Source organism: Cibotium barometz, chromosome 48 (genome assembly GCF_041138505.1).
Source record: "Cibotium barometz isolate CiBa-2024 chromosome 48, ASM4113850v1, whole genome shotgun sequence".
In the NCBI taxonomy this organism is placed as follows: Eukaryota; Viridiplantae; Streptophyta; class Polypodiopsida; order Cyatheales; family Cibotiaceae; genus Cibotium; species Cibotium barometz.
Window position 1 is genome coordinate 20,224,924 of NC_141093.1, and position 22,475 is coordinate 20,247,398.

The 22,475-nt window shown below is 44.6% G+C and overlaps 1 pseudogene across 1 annotated transcript in view; it reads right to left on the bottom strand.

Moving 5' to 3' along the window:
* The window catches only part of LOC147610936 (CBS domain-containing protein CBSCBSPB3-like), a 56,219-nt pseudogene extending 40,330 nt beyond the window's left edge, over positions 1 to 15,889 (bottom strand). The window contains exons 1-2 of the transcript XR_015263926.1: positions 15,751 to 15,889; positions 15,431 to 15,630 (exon numbers count right to left, since the gene is read on the bottom strand). The product of XR_015263926.1 is annotated as a CBS domain-containing protein CBSCBSPB3-like (transcript). The remainder of the gene's footprint in view (positions 1 to 15,430; positions 15,631 to 15,750) is intronic.
* Positions 15,890 to 22,475: the final 6,586 nt, after the last annotated feature.

Genomic DNA, 22,475 nt, shown 5'->3' on the forward strand with positions numbered 1-22,475 from the left:
AACACCGGTCAACAAGTACGTGATGGCTGTGTTGATGAAGCCAATCTGAAGGCGAAAAGACCAGCAGGTGCTGTCCAGAAAACGCAACAACAAAGGGTTGCAAATCTAAGAGAAAACGCAGAGGAGAGGGTGCTGAAAACAGTGCTGAATCTGGGGCAGCAGGGGTTGCTAAACCAGGAGCGATGATACCATGAAAGAGTGCACAAAGCGGAAGCAAAGTGGCACTAGAATGTGCTAAACAGGGAGTGCAAGAGAGAGAGAGAGATATGGACAAAACTATGCTGAATATACTGAAGCAAAACAGTCCCAAGCAAGAGACACTACAAGTGTCATAAGTGAGGGAGCAAAATATGTACAAGACCGAATGAGAAATGAGAGGCCAGCACCCACTATTTATAGTAGGGGTAAGCTGGCCGACTGGAGCAACTGGACAAAGCCGACTGGAAAATGCCAGAAAGGCTGGGAAAAATCCCAGAAAAATACTAGAAAAAGGGGTGGCCAGCCCACAAGCAAGGGCCATGTAAAAGGGACCAAATGGGCACCATACAAGAGCAGAATCTGGGGATGAATGAGCTAACACTCCCTACTGAGAAATATGGTACAAAAACAAAAGATGATTGCTAACAATATGCACCCGCACCTTGGTTTGTTTGTATTAGTTTATTCATTGGAATAAAACGGTTCCTACGGGGGGCCGGCCGTTCCGGCTCAGTGTTGTATATGGTTATTCAGTTGCGTCCTAAAGATTGTCTCAGTACTGCGTTGTCTATCGGTGTCCCGAGTGTTCCTATTGATGTATATTATAGCTGTATTTTCTTGTACGAATTCCACCAGCTCTTCAAGCCAGATTTTCCATGAACAACATGTTACCAAACAAGATTGTTTGTCAGTGTAGAATCTTCATCGTGGAAGAGTGATCGCACGCAATCCTTGCCTTTCTTGGGTTAGAGAGAAAGCCAGACTAGCGTTCCGAGGACCGGGACCATGCACCTTCAAGCGCTCCCGTACAAGCACTGGCTCTCATGGCAACCGGAAAGCTGGTTCTCCGTAAAACTGGCACTAGTGATCTCTCCCAAGATCGTGTGAATGTGGCAGCGGAGTACAAGTCAATTCTTGACAGCATCAACAGTAACTACGGAACAGCACAGGCGACGCCCACGGGTACCAGATATGCACCACGAGCACCAAACAGGCACCGAAAGCAACGTCAAGAAGAAGATGGCAACCAGCAGCAAGAACTGTATTCAAGCTGTTTTACAGTTTTCCAGATATCAGAAATGCTCAAAATTGGATTTCAGGGTTTCTAACAGGTCCATACAGGTCGTACAAGTTGGCCAACAGAAAAGGACATTTAGATGATGCTGATCACAATGGCGCCAACGGAATTTGATTCGGAGCACTAGGGTGGAGAATTTTGTCTCATCTATGTGCAAAATGAAAGTTGACTAGCTCACAGGGAAAAGCCATGCACACCAACTCGTGGGACACTTGTCCACAGGCACCACATACTTGGCATAATTGCCACAAGTGTGTGTGGATATCCAAAGTGGGTGCCCATGCACACCAACTCATGGACACTTGTGTTAGCAGTCATCTCCTGTCTGTACATTATCTCACAGAGGGCCTTTGTTGTGGGTGTGCCCGCCTTGTACCTTTTCTCATTTTTCCCCATCTCCCCATATTTTTTCCCTATTTCTGGTCGTGGGGGGGTTGTCAGTTCTGGCCGCCTGGTTGTCTTGGCCGACTTGGTTTGCTGGCCGACTGTAGGAATTTTCCCAGTCATGGACTCCTGGCTGCTGTCGCCTGGTTTATAGCTGGCCGACTAGCATAGGGGGGTGGTATAAATACCACCCCTGCCCCCACTCCATTGTGTATTGGGTATGTGTACCGGATCTTGTATATAGAGCAGAGTTCATACAGCTTCTCTCTCTCTCTCTCTTCCGTGTTTGCTCTTCTCCACATTGTTCAGCGTTTTCTAGGCTGGTGGATCTCTCTTGCGTTTGCTCATCTTCATTGTTGTTGTCTTGCTACGTTGTACTCTTAGTAGTTTGTCTCATATCCGCTGCATATACTGACATGGTATTAGAGCCCTAGGTGGCTTCAAGGTTGGAGACGTTGGAGAGCTTGCGAGACTGTTTCCTGAAGACCTTGGAGCTTGCGGGAGATTTGAAGAGCTTGTGGGATTGCTGTTTTTTTGGTGCTAATTGGAGATCTCTTGAACTGTTCGGAACTTGGAGATTGGGTGGAAGGTGGCTATCACCGTTGGACAGCCACCTTGCATATTAGTTGCAGCCTCCTCTTCATTTTTTTTTCCCACCCACTATCCCTTCACAAGACCAAAGTAAGCCGCGCCCCCCCCCCCGCCCCCCCCCCCCCCCCCCCCCCAGGATGGCAGACTTGCTTGAGACGGCTAAGAAGCACGTGAAGATCCCTACTCTCCCCACGTTCCCGGTGGATTGACAATTGGACAGGACCAACTATGGCATCTGGAAGGTTATGATGGAGTCTGTATTGGAGTCTTATGACTTGGTTGATTTCATTATTGTTGGTGTTCCACGGCCAAAGTTGGAGGACAGGGAGTTGTTACCCTCTACTCGGAAAGAACGGGAGGCTCGGGCACAGTTGTGGGATCGTGTCAATGCCCGTGTGCGTTCTTTCATCTTCCTTAATTGCACACCACAGGTGATTAATCATATAAAGCATATGACGCTAGCCAGAGGGGTTTCGCAACATTTGGGTTCTCTGTATAACAGGGTATCACCTATGAAGTGGACCTCCTTGGAAGAGCCGATGCGGGTGATGGATCCTGCAAAGTCTTCAACGAGGCAGGAGCACATCAACAAGTTGCAGGCTCTTCAGCAGGAGGTTCTTCAAGCTGGTAAGAAGATATCTTCAGAGGACATGGCCATCACTTTGTTGTTTCATCTGACCTCTCAGTACTCAGCTTTCTACTCCTCTTTGATCACCAATGGCAGGCTCAACACCATCACATGGGAGAAGCTTGTGCCTATGGTCTTGGACCAGAAAGAGCGTTTTTCGAACACTCCACAGGGCGGAGATTCTGAGGCCTTGATTGGCCAGTAGTCGCAAGGCTGCAGTAAGCGCAAAGGGAAGTCTTCACAAGAGAAGTCTTTCAAGCAGGAGCCCGACTTGGATCGTGACACCTTGAAGGCAAAAAGGACCTGTAACAGTTGTGGCGAGAAAGGCCACTATTGGAGGAAATGTCCTAAGCAGAGCACCAAGCAAGGTGCAGATTCCTCAGCAGTAACCATGAAGACTTCGACTTTTGTGCACTTGGAGATTATGGACATCAGCGTTTCATCTTCTTCGAGCAAAGAGGCGGTTGGACTCACCGCTAGGGACACTCGCGACTAGATTCTAGACAATGGTGCTTCCAGGCACATGACTCCTCCCCAAGAGTTATTACAGGATCTTCGGAGGCACGCAGGTCACATCCTGATTGGTGACAAGTCCACTATACCTATTCACAGTGAGGGTAGGTTCGAGATAATTCCCGATGGCAGAGGGGGAAAGCATTCCTCCTAGATTCTCTTTGTCCCATCTCTTGGTTTTCATCTGTTGTCAGTGCATGAGGTTTGCAAGACTGGTGTACGGGTGGAGTTTGAGGAGCATTTTGTTGCTCTTCGGGACAAAGCAACAGGCTATGTTATATGGGAAGGTGGACTGGAGAATGGGATTTACAAACTCTCAACACTCTCTCTTACAGGTTTCAATTAGGTGATGTGTGGCATTTCGTCATGACCACTTGTGTGTAGATACGTTGCAGCAAGCTTTCCGAGACCAGATGGTGGATGGCTTGCCAGATGTTGGCAGCAGTAGACAGGAACATTCCAGTTCTTGCATTCGTCAGTCAAAGAAGCCTTTACAGGTGAACTATGTGATGGAGCTATGGAAGCTCAGCTGAAGAGAATTAGGGTTTCATGTGGGAGACATACACACAAAGAGGAAGAAGGGAGAGAGAGAGAGAGAGAGAGAGAGGTATGTGGGGATAAGTCAACTCAATGTTATGAGTGTGTGACTCCCCTATCACACATGTATATTTGCTCTAGTACACATAGTGCACTTAGTACATTAAAAGTACTAAGTGTACTATGTACTATAAAACTTATGGGCTTGTACACACTACAAGGGTGGGCATAATGCCTTTACCCCAACAACCTCCCACTTAAAGGCAAAGTGCCCTTAAATGAAGGAAAAGAAAAATCAGCATGTACATGATAATATACAAGGCCATATCAAGGCTGAAACTGGCCTCATCCAATGCCCATCAAGTGTCTGCAATGAGCAAACCGCTCTGGAGGCAAACTCTTTGTCAAGAGATCAGCCGGGTTGTCATCCGTATGAATCTTGACAAGCTGAATTTGCTTGTTCTCTATCACCTCTCTGATGAAGTGATACTTCACATCCACATGCTTCGTCTTTGCATGAAAGACAGGGTTCTTTGCCAACTGGATGGCACTCTGACTGTCACAATGCAACAATGGAATATCCCCTGTATAACCCAAATCAACCACTAACCGAGATAGCCATAATGCCTCCTTGCAAGCCTCTGTGGGGGCTGCAATATACTCGGCCTCTGTAGTAGATAAGGCAGTGCACTTCTGCATCCTGGATATCCAAGACACAGCACCTCCTGTGAATGTAAACACATAACCGGTAGTAGACTTCCGGTTATCTGGATGACCGGCATAATCCGAATCTGTGTAACCATGCACTAATGCATCCTGTTTGCCAAAGCAGATGCACATATCTTGTGTGCCCTTCAGGTATCTCATGACACCTTTCACTGCTTTCCAATGCTTCTTGCCAGGTTTGGCCATGTATCTAGAAACCACTCCCACTGCAAATGCAATGTCCGGCCTGGTAGCAACCATGGCATACATGAGACTGCCACAAGCTGAAGCATACGGAATCTTGGCCATATCAGCCCTGTCACTATCCGACTGTGGGCTGTCCATAGCACTAAGTTTCACATATGGAGGCAAAGGAGTACTAGTCTTCTTCCCCCCATCCATATTGAACCTCTGCAAGACTTTGCCAATGTATTCCTTCTGAGACAAATACAACACATGCTGATTTCTGTCCCGAAGTATCCGCATACCCAAAATGTGATTTGCATCACCCAAATCCTTCATATCAAAGGTCTGATGCAGCCTCTTCTTCAAGGCATCCATCTCCTTACGAGATTTCCCGGCAATCAACATATCATCAACATACAAGATGAGGATCAATAGACTGCCATTCAAAGCTTTCTTGGTGTATAAGCAATGATCTATGTCACTTCTCCTGAAATCCTCGGATTTCATGAATGTATCAAATTTATGATACCATTCCCTTGGTGCCTGTTTGAGACCATAAAGACTCTTTTTCAGCTTGCATACAAGCTTCTCCTTTCCATTCACTGCATAACCCTATGGCTGTTGCATATATATCTCCTCATGGAGATCACCGTGAAGAAAAGCAGTCTTCACATCCATCTGAATCAAATCCAGATCATCATGAGCAACCAAAGCTAATACAGCTCTAAGTGTGGTCATTTTGACCACTGGAGAGAATATCTCATCAAAGTCCACACCATATTCCTGCTTGAAGCCCTTAGCCACTAACCTGGCTTTGTATCTTGGCTTTGCATCAGGTGCAACTTTGAGCCTGTAAACCCACTTGCATGGCAAAACCTTCTTGCCTGTAGGCAAATGCACCAACTTCCATGTTCCATTTTTGTGCAGAGAATCCATCTCTGACTTCATAGCACGCTCCCAAAGAGCCTTGTCTGCACTCTGTAAAGCCTCCTTATAACATGAGGGCTCCCCACAGTCAGTAAGCATCAAGTAGTCAACCCCTGGAACAAACCTGTCAGGGATTCTGGAGGGTCTTGTGGACCTCCGTACCCAATGACCATCATTTGCAAGTTGCTGTCCAGCCTGCATATCACCTATTGGTGGCTCCTGTTCCATGCCATAAGGTTGAAAGATCATGCCCGGTATCTCCTCTAACTGTGGGATATCCATAGGGATATCTTCTGCCATCTCTGGCTGTCCATTTGGACCATTTTCAGCACCATTTAAGGGCTGGTTTTGATGCTGTAATGGCTGATTTACAGCCCTTGGATGTTGTCCATGATGTCCATCATCATCAAAGATGACTCTGCCAGGCTCCTGTTGCCTTGCAGGCTCCTTATACATGCATGTTTCATCAAAAATGACATCATTGCTGCGTATAATCTTTCTATTCACTGGATCCCAAAGTCTATACCCCATTTCACCTCTGTCACCATATCCTAGAAATATGCATTTGTGAGACTTAGGATCAAGTTTGGTGCGTATTTCCCTGCGTATGTGCACGTACGCAATGCAACCAAACACTCTCAAGTGCTTGTAGGACAGAGACTTCCCTGTCCATACTTCCTCTGGCACTTTCCCACCAAGCCTCGTGTTAGGTGACCTGTTTATAAGATGAACGGCTGTCATAACAGCTTCAACCCAAAAACCATGAGGTAACGCAGCATGTGATAACATAGAACGGACCTTCTCCTGAATGGTCCTGTTCATCCTCTCAGCTGTCCCGTTTTGTGGAGGATCATAAGGAGTAGAGAGCTTCCTCTTGATGCCTTTAGCATCACAAAAGTCCTGAAACTGTTTGGACATATACTCTCCACCATTGTCGGAACGCAAAGCCTTCAGTGTTTTGCCAGTTTGATTCTCAACAAGAGCAACAAACTTCTCAAACACTGAGAATGTATCACTCTTCAAACGAAGAGGATAAACCCACACCTTGCGTGTGGCATCATCAATAAAAGACACAAAATATTTTGCCCCTCCCAAAGAAAGCTGAGGCATCTCACATACATCTGTATGCACAAGCTCTAACTGAGCATCTTTCTGTCCAAGAGCTTTCTTGTGGGGGCATTGGAGTTGCCTGCCATATATACAATGCTCACAAAACTGAAAACTTGAGAACTTTAGAGAAGGCAAGTAACCAAAACGAGACAATTGCTCCATTCCTTTGACACTCATGTGTCCCAACCGGCTATGCCACATAGAGATTTCCGACAGCTCGGTTGCATTTACATTAGCATGGTGACAAACACCAGCATGCATGAAGTAAAGAGTGTCCACCTTAGAGCCTCTGGCAACAACCAATGAGCCCTTACTAATCTTCCACTTTCCACCACGACCAAATGTGGTAACATAATCAGCATCATCAAGCTATCCAGTAGAAAGCAGGTTCTTCTTGATCTCAGGCACATGCCTGACATCATGGAGCATAAGCTGTGAGCCATCTGAAAACACAAGCCTCACATCACCTCTGCCAAGAATCTTGCATGCATGGTTGTCACCCAAATAAACTACTCCTTCATTGCCAGCAGTATACCTGACAAACAAGTCTCTGCACCCTGTGACATGAAAGGAGACACCTGAATCAATGATCCATGAGTGCATACCATGACCATCTCCTACAAGAAGTGAATGGGCATCAAGTGAAGACGTGAATAGGACCTCATCCTCACTGTCACCTGCATGTGACACATTGACTTCTTCAATCTTGACTCCACTTTTGCCCTTTGGCTTTGCATCTTTTGCTTCATCTTTGTCTTTGTCTTTTCCTTTGCCCTTTTCCTTTTGATCATTCTTCCATTTGTAGCATTGCTTTTTGATATGTCCCTTCTTGCCACAATAATGGCATTCCAAGTCCTTTTTGGAGCGGGACTTACTCCTTCCCTGTTCTTGGCTTTTACCCCTTTGCTGGGATCTCCCACGTGCATTCATTGCATTGGACTTTCCAACAGAGTTGTTCTTCCTGTTCATCTCCTCTTGAAGAAGAGCACCCTCAACATCTGCATAAGACAACATAGCATTTGAATTGCTAGTGGCTGTCCTGAATGTGTCCCAACTCTCTGGCAAAGTGCATAAGAGAAAGGTGGCTTTGAACTCATCGCCCATTGCCAACTTTTGATTGATTACTTGGCTGACAACACCATTAAACTCATTTAGATGGGCTGTCATAGACGCCCCTTTCTTCATTTGAAGACCTATGAGTTTCTTCAACCAATACACTTTGCTTGAGGCACTTTGCTGGGCATACAAGTCCTGCAATCTTTGCCACATTCCCCAGCTGTCTTCTCTTCACGTATGCTGAAAAGTAAAGAGTCTGACACAGACAACATGATGGTAGATCTTGCCAGCTCATCCATATCTTCCCATTCTTCAGCAGTAAGAGAAGCGGACATTACACCTCTTTCTTTGATGGGCTTGTGCTGCTTCTTCTGGAGCAACACATTATAGCACTGGGTTTGCCAAATGTCATAATTATGTGAGCCTTCAAGCTTCTTGATGTGAAGCAATCTCACCTGAGGTTGCCATACCAATATGCAACCTTTGTCAATGCCTGACTCCCTGCACGATGTGCAAACACTGCACCAAAAGCACACAAAGTGCTCACAGTTGTTCTCCCAAAGTTTATCTCCCACTGCGGAAGCACAAATGCAACTCTACTCCCACTGTATGTCATAAAATCACCAAAATCTGGTTGCTGCAGATTTAGGACAGCACCTTAGATGTGCTCTGTTCCCCTTCCAAAGTACTGTACAGCAGTACTAAGTGCTCACCAATGATGTACCAAATCTGTACCGGCAAGTACAGCAACTGAAATTGAGCCTTTTCCTCACTCAAATCAATGTGCAGCCATGCCAAAACTTGTACAAAGTTGTACCAAATCTGTACCAGCAGGTACAGTAGCAATAAATGCTCTCTTGGCTGTCCAAATGAGTGAAAATCAGACCTTGACAGTCCCCACCACTGCATACAACAGTCCCGGACAGAAATTGAGCAAAAGCCCCTTGACTGCAAGTGGATTTCTAAGGGTTCAAGGCATAAAAGTCTTCCCTGCTGCTTTGCCAAGCTCAACAAGCACAGAATCTTGAAAAGCCCCTTGATTCAAGATCAAGTTTTGATCATACATGGTACATTAATGCACATGAAGGCATCCAGAGTATTCACAATGCTTCCCCCTGGCCACATATACATCCAGTACATAAAAGCCCCTTGATTTACAGGCACATTGAGTGCTTGACAGTCATCAACACATTGCCCAAAGCATCAAATGCCAGTGCCTGCATGCAAATCAACCCAATTGGCACAAAAGCCCTTTGATTTGCACTCCAATTTCCTGCAATTTTGCCCGAATGTGAGATTTCTCACATCATACAGCATGTATGAATGCCCAATGGCACAATTACATCAAAAGCCCCAAATTTTGACATCCAATTTCCTGCAAATTGACGCGGAATGTGACCAATGTCACCTAATCGTTGCCAATTTTGCTCAAAATCTGAGCAATTTGGACCTATACCTGCTCAATTGATGAAAATGAGCAAGCAAAATCCCAAAAAATTGAAGCAAAATACCTCAGACAATTTCAGATTTTTGTTTCAGAAAGGGAGGAGCCGTATTGCTCTGATTCGTGAACTGATGATGCTGCTGCTGTGCAGGTATTGAGAGGGCAGCTGTATTCGTGCAGTTGAAGGAGCTGTATTCGTGCAGTTGAGGGCAGCTATATTCGTGCAGTTGAAGGAGCAATATTCGTGCAAGTTGAAGAGGCTACGTGTGGGCGGCGGGAGCTTTACGGGGACACGTAAACGTGCCGGCGGCGCTCTGTGGTGGCGGGTTGTGCTCGCCCAGCCTGGCTTCAACGGCTCGCTCGTAGGCGTGTTCGCCTGAGTATGGACGCCCGCCTGCCAGCATGCGCATATCCGCCCAACGCCTGCGTGCGCCAGTTCTGCACACGCAGCTCTTCGCCGCCTCCGCCTAGTGGTCAGCGCTACACGCGACTCCCTCTTGTGGCCAGGCGCTGACGCCCAACGACTCGTGGCCAGTTCTGCACACGCAGCTCTTCGCCGCCTCCGCCTAGTGGCCAGGCGTCTAACGCCCAACGCCTTGCTGCCTGCAACTCCCTCTCACTGTCTTGCAACGCCCAACGAGGCCTAGCTTTGCCCTGTAAGCAAAGCGATCACAGAGAGATTCGAAGGCTAAAGGTGTAGCAACATGGGAACGCACAGTCAAATTAGAGGAATCCTAAAACCCTAAAACACAGCCTGCTCTGATACCAGTTGATGGAGCTATGGAAGCTCAGCTGAAGAGAATTAGGGTTTCATGTGGGAGACATACACACAGAGAGGAAGAAGGGAGAGAGAGAGAGAGAGAGAGAGAGAGAGAGAGAGAGAGAGAGGTATGTGGGGATAAGTCAACTCAATGTTATGAGTGTGTGACTCTCCTATCACACATGTATATTTGCTCTAGTACACATAGTGCACTTAGTACATTAACAGTACTAAGTGTACTATGTACTATAAAACTTATGGGCTTGTACACACTACAAGGGTGGGCATAACGCCTTTACCCCAACACTATGCTTATGCTCTGATGTCTTCTATCAGTCAGGACAAAGATCCTCCTGCAGTTGAGGAAGCTCTTTCCCAAGGGACTTGTAGGCAAGCCAAGCAAGTGGCAGATGGTGACTTGCACGAGGAGGTGGATGTTGAGCAACCTCCAGGCTTTGAGGTTCCAAGTTCAAAGGGGATGGTTTATAGGTTCCAGAAGGCCTTGTGCGGTCTTCAGCAATTCCCAGGACTTGACATACCAAAGTCACAGTTGATGATCCTTGTGAGCAAGTTGATGCCTCTTTGTTTCGGAAGCGGTTTGGTTCATTGATTTGGTTGCTGAACACCATATTGGACTTGAGCTTCCCGGTGGGGCTATTGAGCTCATTTTTGCATACGCCTTTGAAGACTCATTGGCACACAGGATTGCGGATCTTGTGGTTTCTGCAACGTACGAAGGATTTTGAACTCTTCTATTATACTAGAGGGGGAACGACATATGGAGTCAAACTCCACGGTTGGAGTGCCTCAGTTTGGGGAGGAGATCCAGACACGAGGAGATTTACATCAGGCTATTGTTTTACCCCGGCTCAGGAGCTATTTCATGGAGTAGCAAGACACGGCCAACTATTGCCTTGTCGTCTACAAAGGCAGAGTACCGGGCTGCTTGTGGAGCTGCTTACGAGGTCGTGCGGTTGCAAAGGTTACTTGGCGGGATTGGGTTTCCACTAGCAGAACCTGCCGGTCATCCAGAGTCACTTTGTTCATGAGAAGTTTTTTGCTGATGACATCTTGCTAGAGTTTTGTTCGACGGAGGACAATGCGGCAAACCTCTTCACGAAGGCTCTACCTCAAGCGATGCTCCGGCAGCACTCCAGCTCACTGGGGTTGGTTCCACATCCAAGAGCTGAGAGGGGGTGTTAGCAATCATCTCTTGTCTGTACATTATCTCACAGAGGGCCGTTATTGTGGGTGTGTCCAACCTGTACCTTTTCTCATTTTTCCCCATCTCCCCATATTTTTCCCCTCTTTTTGGTCGTCAGGGGTTTCTCAGTTCAGGCTGATAGAATGTGCAGCGGAAGAAGGGAAAGTGGAAACACAGGAGAGAGAGAGAGAGAGAGAGAGAGAGAGAAGAGAGAGAGAGAGAGAGAGAGAGAGAGGAAACACAGGAGAGAACCTGCTCTCAATATCATCACCAAAAGGAATACATGTCCCAAGCAAGAGGGGAGAACCTCGTAAGTGAGGGACTGCAGCTAGACAAGCTAGGCAAGCAATGCTAAGCAGTGAAATATGAGGGAGGCATGCCAGCTATATATACCTCTACATGAAGGTAGCCGACTGGAGATAAATACCTACATGACTGGAAAAATACCTGGGACTCCATAAAATGGAAAAATATATGGAAAAATATATGTGAGGAGTGACCAACCCCTCAGACTAACATGGTCAGCCCTAGAGGCTAAAATAGGACACAAAACAGGAAGCTAGCAAGTAGGGGATGATGTCTAACACCCCCTCTCAGCACCGGATGCTGAGCAAACTTCAAGAAGCCAGAGACACCGTCCTCGATCAAAGATGAAAGACTGCAGAAACAGGTACCAAGAAAGCTCCACAAGCAATCTCCTCAGTAACTCAGCTACAAAAGCAACAGAACAAGCTGCCAGGTACACCGCTCCTCTGGAAGAAAACAACCATATAGGCTGCGAGCGACGTGCTGCTCCAAATAATGGTTCCAAACCCAAGTGTAAAAACACTCCCCGAAGTCGAATGTCATGAACAGCCTGGAGAAGGAATGAAAAAACTCATAACCAACCAAGATCACATCCTGTATATAATCAATCTTGGGAGAAGCAAACTGCTCCTCACTGGTAACCACAAAAGAAAGAGTCAATCTGCTTCAGCACTGTACCAAGAGTAGCCAAATGCTGTAAAAAAGCATCCTTTGAAAAGGTCGGCATAGCAAGATGTAAAGACTTTGTAGAAAAGATGGGGTCCATCGGCTCAAACTCCATAGCATGAGTTGCCCAATGCTGTATATAAGTACACACCACTGAGGTGGGCATCGCAAGATGAAAGGACTCCAGATCCCCCTCTGAAAAGAAATATCGTCGGATTGATATAAACCCAACCTGATTCTGATCCAAATCAAAAAAACTCTGGAAGTACCACTGTGCCCCAGGCATGGTTAGCAACCACAGATCCAAAGCATCCCACCGGGTCCAGAAAACCATCCTCCAAAACAACAAGCCTGCAGAACTGGCAGGGGGAGGGGCATCCTCAGAAGCATCACAAAGAGATGCAGAGATAGGACTCCTCACAATGAGGAAGGGAAGCAGGGATATAAACTGCAGTGGTAACAAAGTCCTCAAAAGTATCACAGATAGCAAAAGACTATTCCAGAAGAAGAACCAAATCCCAAGAATCAGCAACAAAAAAAGAATCCATGTGAAAGGATCACACCGCAAAGGGCAAAACACCCTCCTTGTTCTGCAAATACTGCAAAGAACAAAGCTCGGACAAAATAAACTCTGCTCAAGATCTCTGAAAAGATCACTGCTCTCCTCCTAATAACTGTAAACTCCAGTCAAAGAAGAAAGTCTCCACAGATAAAACAAAGCTCCCGAAACTAATCCTCAAGTGAAGTAGCTGGAAATAGGCACCCTCTGAGTGTAGAAAACTCCTATGGGAAGCAAAACGCAGCCAAAACACTGCTATCCAGCAAAAAATAGCACTCCACCGCCAATAGAAGGCAAGGAACGTGTAGAAACCGGAAAACCGTGTAGGCCAGAAACAAAACATAGGTATAGATGCTCCAAAATCAGCAAAACGCTGACTGAAATCTGAAATTCAGAATCCTTCTCAAGTACCAAACTGCCTCCAAAGCCACAATCCAATCAAGAAACCCCCTCTGCAAGTGATCTGTGTCCACTGGAGAAGAAAACACAGCCAAACAAGGGCTACAAACCTGAAAATTCAGGCCAACCAGTGTCCACACCTCCTATGAGGAAAAACGCTGAAGAGAAGGTACCTTCGGTCCAACAAATGAAGCCCAAGTGAAGGTAGAGCTACCAGCAAGATCGGTTCAGAAAAACGCAGCAACCATGGCTACGAATCTGAAAACGCAAAGGTAAAAGGGGCTGTAGAATAGGCTGAATATGGAATCGCCAAAGCCTCAGATCAAGAACTGATGTAGAGAACAATAGGGGGGGGAGGGATGGCACAAGATAACCAGAAAGAATAGGCAAAAGGGAGCCCACAGAGCTCCAAGATCAGGGCTGGGAAAGCAAGTCCAAACAGGCCAAAAACGCAGCTTGTTTGGGACAGCTATGTTGCTGTCCAGTCCTGAAAAAAATGCCTAAGAACCCCTGGAAGGTGCCACCAAGAAGGACAGGTATGCTGTCCAGAAAAACACCCTTGTCATGCTGCCAAGAAGCTACAAACTGACGCCCTAAAGAGAGGAAATTGCAGCCCATTGAATGGGTATCAATCAGCCCTTGAAGAAACACAAGCTTCAACGCATGAACACAAAAAACACAGATCTGTCCATGGGAGAAAAAACGCAGATATGAAGAGGTAGAGGAGGGAGCATCCAACGCTGAAAATCACCGGTGCTCTGATACCATGATAGAATGTGCAGCGGAAGAAGGGAAAGTGGAAACACAGGGGAGAGAGAGAGAGAGAGAGAGAGAGAGAGAGAGAGAGAGAGGAAACACAGGAGAGAACCTGCTCTCAATATCATCACCAAAAGGAATATACGTCCCGAGCAAGAGGGGAGAACCTCGTAAGTGAGGGACTGCAGCTAGACAAGCTAGGCAAGCAATGCTAAGCAGTGAAATATGAGGGAGGCATGCCGGCTATATATACCTCTACATGAAGGCAGCCGACTGGAGATAAATACCTGACTGGAGATAAATACCTACATGACTGGGAAAAATACCCAGGACTCCATAAAATGGGAAAAAATATGAAAAAATATATGTGAGGGGTGACCAGCTCCTCAGACTAACATGGTCAGCCCTAGAGGCTAAAATAGGACACAAAATAGGAAGCTAGCAAGTAGGGGATGATGTCTAACACTGGCCACTCGGGTGTGTCCTCGCCGACTTGGTTTGCTGGCCGACTGGAGGATTTTTCCCAGTCGTGGATTCCTGGCTGTTGCGTATTGGGTATGTGTACCGGATCTTGTATATAGAGCAAAGTTCATACAGCTTCTCTCTCTCTTCTACGTTTGCTCCTCTCCACATAGTTCAGCGTTTTCTAGGCTGGTGGATCTCTCTTCATTGTTGGTGTCTTGCTACGTTGTACTCTCAGCAGTTTGTCTCATATCCGATCTGTATTCCAACAACTTGTCCACAAGCACCACACATTTGGCATGATTGCCACAAGTGTGTGTGGATGCCCAAAGTGGGTGCCCAGGCTGGGGTTCCCACATTCATTAAGTACAGCTGGCGCCACTGGGCTGTAATCAGCCAGACAACAACACTAAATAGCAATCCACTGTAATGGCCAGTCTAAGGCTGACAAATGAGACAAAACCACCAAGCCTAGTGTATCCTCAAAACCCACCGCCCCCCCCCCCCCCCCCCCCGACCACCACACACACACACACACACACACACACACATACATGTATTATATTTATTTATTTATATTTAATACGTATAAATACATATACACACACACGTATATAAACTATATTTATACTTATATTTATATTTATATTTGGAGCCAGAGGGGTATGAGCTCGAGCAGCCTGCTTAGCTACACGACTGTGGACAAAGCATACTTACACAAAAAGAGAAAGGAACTGATGATTAAAGTAAGGACCCCTATTTTTTTTACAGGGTCTAAAGACCCTGCCATCGTTGTGTGCGCTAAAATTAAAGGCCTTAGGTTAGCTAAACACCCTACGAGGGTGCAAACGTTCTGCAAACCCTAATGGAGAGTAGAGCCTCGATGGTATACAATAAAATTAGAGAGAGAAGAGCCACAACTATGAGTATTTTTTCCCCCATTTTTAAGAGAGTTTCTTACAGGCGTGTATTGCTGGAAGTAGACTTGCGTCCTCCTCCTCCTCCTCCTCCTCCTCCTCCTCCTCCTGTGCTGCCATTTTCTGAGGGCGGCTTCTTCCTGGCAAGAGAAGGTCCCCGTCTGGGGGTTGTGGAGGAGCTTTGCCGTCTGGCTGCAACAGGCCCCTGTGCACTCATCTCCTCCCAAATTAGGGTTTCTCTCTGCTGCAACAGAGAAAACGCAGAAGCTTTTCTAGGTCACAAGGAAGCATTTTCTTATGCCCAAAAAAACTAGAAACAGGCAGCCAAAACCGGCAGCAAAGCTGGGAGAAATCAAAAATGGACCTGGCCCGGACTGTGATATGACGATGATGATGGAGACGAGATGATCAGCAGAGAGAAAATGCAGCGCGCGTGTGTGTGTGTGTGAACGATGGGAAGTCAATTTTTTTGGTGGCCGGGAATTTCGAATAAAGCCGTGATTGCATTGGTAGTTTTTTTTACGTGTCCACTACACCTATACTTTGCTTTTGAGATTTATAATTGAGTCTAATTGAGGTCCCTAATGCATGATGCCACATGACACAAGCAAAGAATCTCTCTATAAGGTGACTTTTTCTATCGTGGGGAGAGAGAGAGAGAGAGAGAGAGAGAGAGAGCAAAAAGAGGAAGAAGAAGAAGAAGGAGAAGGGAGAGAGGGAGCGGGGTCGGGGGTGGTGGTGGTGACAACACTAAATAGACGTATATGTACTTCATTCCCATGCCTGCTTGCTAACACATCAAAATGATGTGGAGGCCAAGTTTCAAGTGCAAATTATAACTATGCCCTTTTTAACTTGACCGTGGAAGCATTAAATCTTCCCTTTAGCACTAAACAGAGACGTGTATGTATTTCATTCCCATGCTCGCTTTTGCTGACACCAAAATGATGTGGAGGCCAAGTTTTGAGTGCAAATCCTAACTATGTCCATTTTGGCACATTTACAAAAAGTGTGACTGAGTTGCATTTAATGCTTCCAAGACAAACTTAACTTAGCTGTAGAAAAGGGCTCTAACAATGTTTGAAAAAGGATGGCAAGACATTGAAGTCCATGGATTTTATTTCTCAACACACTTTATAAATATTTGGAAAAGGATGGTGAGGCATTGAAGTCCAAAGTGGAGGAGTTCTCGGGTTTTATATCTTATCGAATGGTCGACACACTATTTATAAATATAATACTCTCAAAAATTTGATTAAAAAGTAAAAAATTTCAAAAAATTAACCTGCATTTTTTAGGGTTTTCTAATTATTTTTCCCTCTCACTTGCCAAATATCCCAATACATCACTAAGGCACCCCACCAACAATAGCATGAATATAAGGTGTTAGCGCGGTTTCACAATAACCACCTCAGTCTAGAGTCACCACTCTATCATGTGGCACCTAAAGTGGTGCATGAGGCTTTAGCTCCATAATCTTTTTACGCACGTCGTGCATGAAGCCACCTTAGGCCAGTTACACATCAAATACCCTTCTAGCTTGTTTGTGGATGATTTACCAATTTGAAATAGACCTTAGATTTTCTTTTATACATAAAATTCATATGTTTTTTTCAAGCTGAACTTTACTAACACTACCTACACCATGAAGCAAGACCATATAGAAATCAAGGTACCCTTTGCACCTTGAGCGTGTGATTTTTTAATGTTTAAGAATGTATTTGAATGTTGTGCTTGAGCTAAAGAGACTCTCAAGTGAAGAGGTTCTTACAAGATCATTGCATGACCTCTCAAGTAGAGAGGTTCTTGCTGGATTATTGCATGCCCTCTCAAGTAAAGAGGTTCTTACAGGATCATTGCATGCCCTCTCAAGTAGAGGGGTTCTTACAGGGTCATTGCATGCCCTCTCAAGTAGAGAGATCCTTACACAATCATTGCAAGAACCTCTCAAGTAGAGAGGTTCTTACAAGATTATTGCATGCCCTCTCAAGTAGAGAGGTCCTTACAGGATCATTGCATGCCCACAATTGCTTAAATGAAAGATAGTAAGGTGTGCAAACTATGTATAAAAAATTACAACACAAGCTTAGTATGATTAATGCACCCACACTCAAAACTTTACACTACATTGACATAATAAGAGGAGGTTGGTAGTGTGTTTATAAAAGGTGGTGCATGTTGTCCTTTCTACCTACTTCCATTTTAAATGCATTCCACTCATCTCTTTATCCCAATAATTTCAAAGAAAACATAGCGCAAGCTAAGAATGCATGGTTATAGCATTTGTTTTCTAAATACATGAATTTGGATAGCCAATAGGGTGATTTTTCTATACCCAATTTATGGATATGGATGCGAATAAACCTCTGCATTGGGTAGTCACATGTGTACGAAGAAATGGTGGAAATAGAGGGCTTTAAATCGCATCATGTGTCTCTATTATTACTCATGAATGAACTTTCATATATTTTCAAGGATGATGTAATCAGCCCCTTTCTCCTCTCATAAAAGACATGCAAAAGCACATGAGGTTAACCGAATTACTCGTAAACGTTTATTCTTTTGACACAACTCATATGGGGGATTTTTTATGGTTAGCATTTTCTAGCGAGCGCTTTTTGGGAATCGGGCAAGCAAATTCCAAAAAGATACCCTCCCCCTCCATCGAGAGCCCTCCATCGAGAGAGAGAGGGGCGAAGAGAGTTGTAGAGAGATTCATGACATAATTATTTGAGAGGGAGAGGGCGAGAGAGAGCCAAAGGGAGTGAAAAAGAGAAAAACATGACAACATCACATCCTCTACATCGAGGTTATTGCTTCAAAGTGAAAATAAAACCAAGTTCATTCACGTATAACTTCCAAATACTAAAATTTGAAAACCATCATCTTTACTACTATGGGCCTCGCTTCTTCTCTAGGGTGAAGGCACAAAGTAAGCGTTCGTATCCTTCTGCACTTCCTCTAGCAAAACATGCTCAGACGATTCATCAATAAAACCATGGGCTCGCCATCTTGTAATTAAGGCCACCACTTTGGCCTTCACTTGAGAAATGGCATCATCATTACCAGGAAGTGGAAAGGATGTGAAACCTTTCCATGCTTGTGCACCATTTATGGTCTTTTGCTTGACCTCCACATTGGTGGCCTCCCTCTGGATACACGCAGCAACAACAGCTTCAATGCTAATATTTGATGACGCCATCACAAATAATACAAAGGATGGTTTAGGATGGTGTACTCTACTAACAAGGCTTGGTGGCAATGGTTGATTAACAAAATGCTTTGGAGCTTATCTCTCTATTAATTATAGTGGGAGAGGTGTACTCTACTTTTGCAACAAACAAAATAAAAAAAATACATTTTATCCTATTTAATGTCAATAATAAAGGCATCTTTCCTATAATTTCTACACCATAATAATAAAGGCATCTTTTGTACTTTTTTGGAGAAGAGCGAGTATGTATTGTTTTTTTTTTAATACATGCAATTCAAATAAGGGGTTGTGTGTTTTGTGAAGCACCTTACCTCTCTTCTATCTCTAGCTTGCCGTTCCCCTCTCATTTCCGTAAGATTTTGAACCATTTAATGCTAGTAACGTGAATACCATTCAATAGTTGTCCATGTTCTACAATACCATACTTACTTGAAAATGCACGACCCATAGCGAGAGGGAAGAGGGAGGGAGGGGGAGAGAAAGATATTACACAATTGAACCTTGTACAATGAGGTTGCTTCCACCACAGAGGTTACAAAAGTCCCAAAATACTACAGGTCAAGCAATAATCCATGCATTCAATTGTCTAAATCAGGGTAGGTTCTCCTACGAGACAAGGCATTATAAAGCTCAAGGTCCAATAGGATAGGTTGGTGGATGAACATATTCTCATTCTAGCTCAAACGTAACACACGCAAATAAATGAAGTACAAGTGCTTGCATGCAAGATATGGCTTCTTCTTGGATTCTCTATCTGCAAAATCTGGACACGTACAACACCGTTCGTCTTTCACATGCACATCATATTTTCCCGCGTGTGCATCATCCTCATGCGATTCGATCTTAAAAACTTCATCCATTGTTTAATGAGACCATTAGGGTGGTGCTTACGATAGCCTTCAAAAGATAGTGCAAGCACACCCTTCTCGTCTCACAGATCCAGCTATGTGTTGCCCACACCTCTTACTCCCACGAGGCGTTCCACTGCATGTGACCTTGCTGCCAATGCATGTCCTTCAGATTGCCCACATTTCTTCATTCACCTTGCACTCAATGACATTGCACTCTGTGACTTCCACTGTTCTTTTTGGAGTACTACTTGTATCATGCTCCTTAAAAATGATCCTCTGTGGCCTCCCAACATACCTGCGGTCTCGTACATGTGTGTGATACTATGGTCGATGCATGGCCTCATTCATCAATATCAATGACCATAGCAGCAGTTGGTCTCTTATGACGTGCATTTTCTCTGTCAACCGGTGAGAGGAGTAGGCGCCTTATACATGGGTGTTCCTTCAGTTGCATGATTAATTATTCGGACCACTTGGGTTGGTGGGATTGTAGACAACCGTTCTTTTAGTTTCTCCAAGCTTGGTCCTCTCCCTATGTGCTTCCCTTGAGAGTCCCTTGAGAGTAAGATATTGCCTTAGTGCTTTGCAAAATTGCATTTGCCATATTGGTAGTACATGCATCGTAAAGAGAAATCTTGCATCTATATCCTTCCCCTACAAGCCAACTTCCATGCTTGCCTTCTGCTAGGTTTATTCTTGGGGTATTTGGGCCATCATTACTTCTCTCTATTGTTGTCACATGACTGAACCCCAATTGTTATGCACACCTCCCACCAGCTCAACCAAGAGTCTATTTAGTAGCATATTCATATCCATCACATGACCATTGCGCCACCATTGATGTATCAATCGAGCCTCCACTAATGCAGCTTCACTGGTAGGAGCCATGCACCACTTCTTGTATATTTCTTTGTGCTCTCCTTGAGATGTAACGCACACATACTTTGGTGTATGGGCAACCATGCTCTACTTGCAATGAAATAGGCAAGACCTCTCCCTATCTGTCATGACGTTATTTTTCCCACCATTGCAAACTGCAATCCAGTTAGCTTGAGCCTGGTCTGCCACCATGAAACCAAAGAAATCTGCCCTTTCACAACCATGGTTAGCCATCACTTCATTAATGCATTCCCATAACATACATGGGGCCTCCATATCCTCCTCTTTCATTTCATGTCGTAATTATTAGAAGATCCTGCATGTTGTGTGGAAACTCTAGTAATTTATGATGTAACACACTTGACCAGCTCTGACTACTTTTATACTCTACATTCGTAATCTGCTACCTTGGATCATACACATGACAAGCCATGGTCACCCAATCTAATGTTCGTCGGGTGTGGTCGAACTGTATCCACACATGTCGTAGGTCGCCAAAGCCAAGTCCGTCACATTCAATTCACCAAATCCAACCGTTAAGCAGGTCCAATGGTGGACATCTTGAAAACAAAGCACTTCTCACCCGAGGACCCTTGTCCTGGGAACCTACTTTCGTGAAAAATGTCGTAAGTGCACTCTCATTTTAGCTTCAGAAGTGCATCCAAGTCAAAGCTCTCCTTTGAGTGAAGGCACGTGCCAGGCTATAATGACTGACCTCTGAAACGTAAAAATTAAATTGTTCAAATTTCACACTTTACTTATCTAGATTCTAATAACTCTTTTACAAAAACATAGTTGCCTTACCAAATTAGCTTACCAGTTGTCTTCCACTAGTGATCCCATCTCCTTTGCAATGTTGTGATGAACTCTTGTTTTCCAATGAAATGTGAGGAACCACCTTCTTACACTAGCACTGCCAGTACGATTTCTTTGGCCACACACATTTGTACCTTTCTTGCCCCAGCATTCCGATCTACTCCTATCACCCTAGACACCATTTGCTTTGTCCTATGAGTTAGTGTCTTCGATGTGCCTACACTTACATTATGTTGATGTGGAAACCAATGTGTATCATTAATCAACTCATCGTCTTGTCGAAGGGTATCACATAATAGATGTAGCAATTGCATGTAGGAATGTACATCACTGACACTAAGTAGTAATGGCAAAGGAGCTTTCTAGATGCATTGCTGCACTCCTCTCCAGTGGTCAGTGTCTTTAGTCTGCTTTTCTAGTAAAATGTGATGTATTTGACACCCTGTGGTTCTTTAAATGTGGGCAAAGTTCATTCGCACACTTTAAACTACCTAGGCAATGGTTTCTCCGACACACTCCGGGGAAGGCAATGTTAGAGGTTTGCAGATTTGGCCACTACTTGGGATCATACTTATGCTCCATGGAGTCCATTCCTGAACATGTTCCCATGGTTAGTGGGAACTCAAATGCAATATCACCATTATATTGCCTAGGAATTTCCATGGCCTTGATAACCTTTTTGACATTCAACAAAATCTTTGTTAATGTGTTTCCCTTCTTCATGCTCCAAAGGTATTCCAAAATGCTCTTACCATCTCCTCTTGTAACAATGGATGAGCTTGATGCACTGGTTTTGTTGTTATCTTGTAAGGGGCTGCATAAATCTATCACATTAGATTGAGTTAAAAGTCCTCTAGGCGGGCTATCAAAGATGGCTATTGGTCGTGGGTTTGAGTTTAATGAAGCATCAACTATTGCGGAGTAATTGGCTGAAAGAGGCTCCTCAAGTATATAGACCTCCTCTCCCTCATGATTAGAGGTTGGCTCTAGAGGGACATACAACTCTCGGGACCCAATATTTACTATTGCTTACAATCCATAGAATGAGTAGGGAGCTACTTATTCGCACTCACGAGAACTTGATCATTGCTAAAACATAGATTCTTCTTAGAAGATGGGAAGGTGATTGTACAGCTCATTGTAAAAAAAGGAACAAAAAAGAAGTACACAAGAACAAAAAAGAATGACACAATAGGTACACATGAAATGAATGGTGATTAACACCCTTAAATAAGTTGGCCATTTTTTATTTGACCATTTTAAAGTAATTATTATCTTTTAAAAAATATTAATTCTAAAAAAATAAATTTTATGATTTATATAAAAATA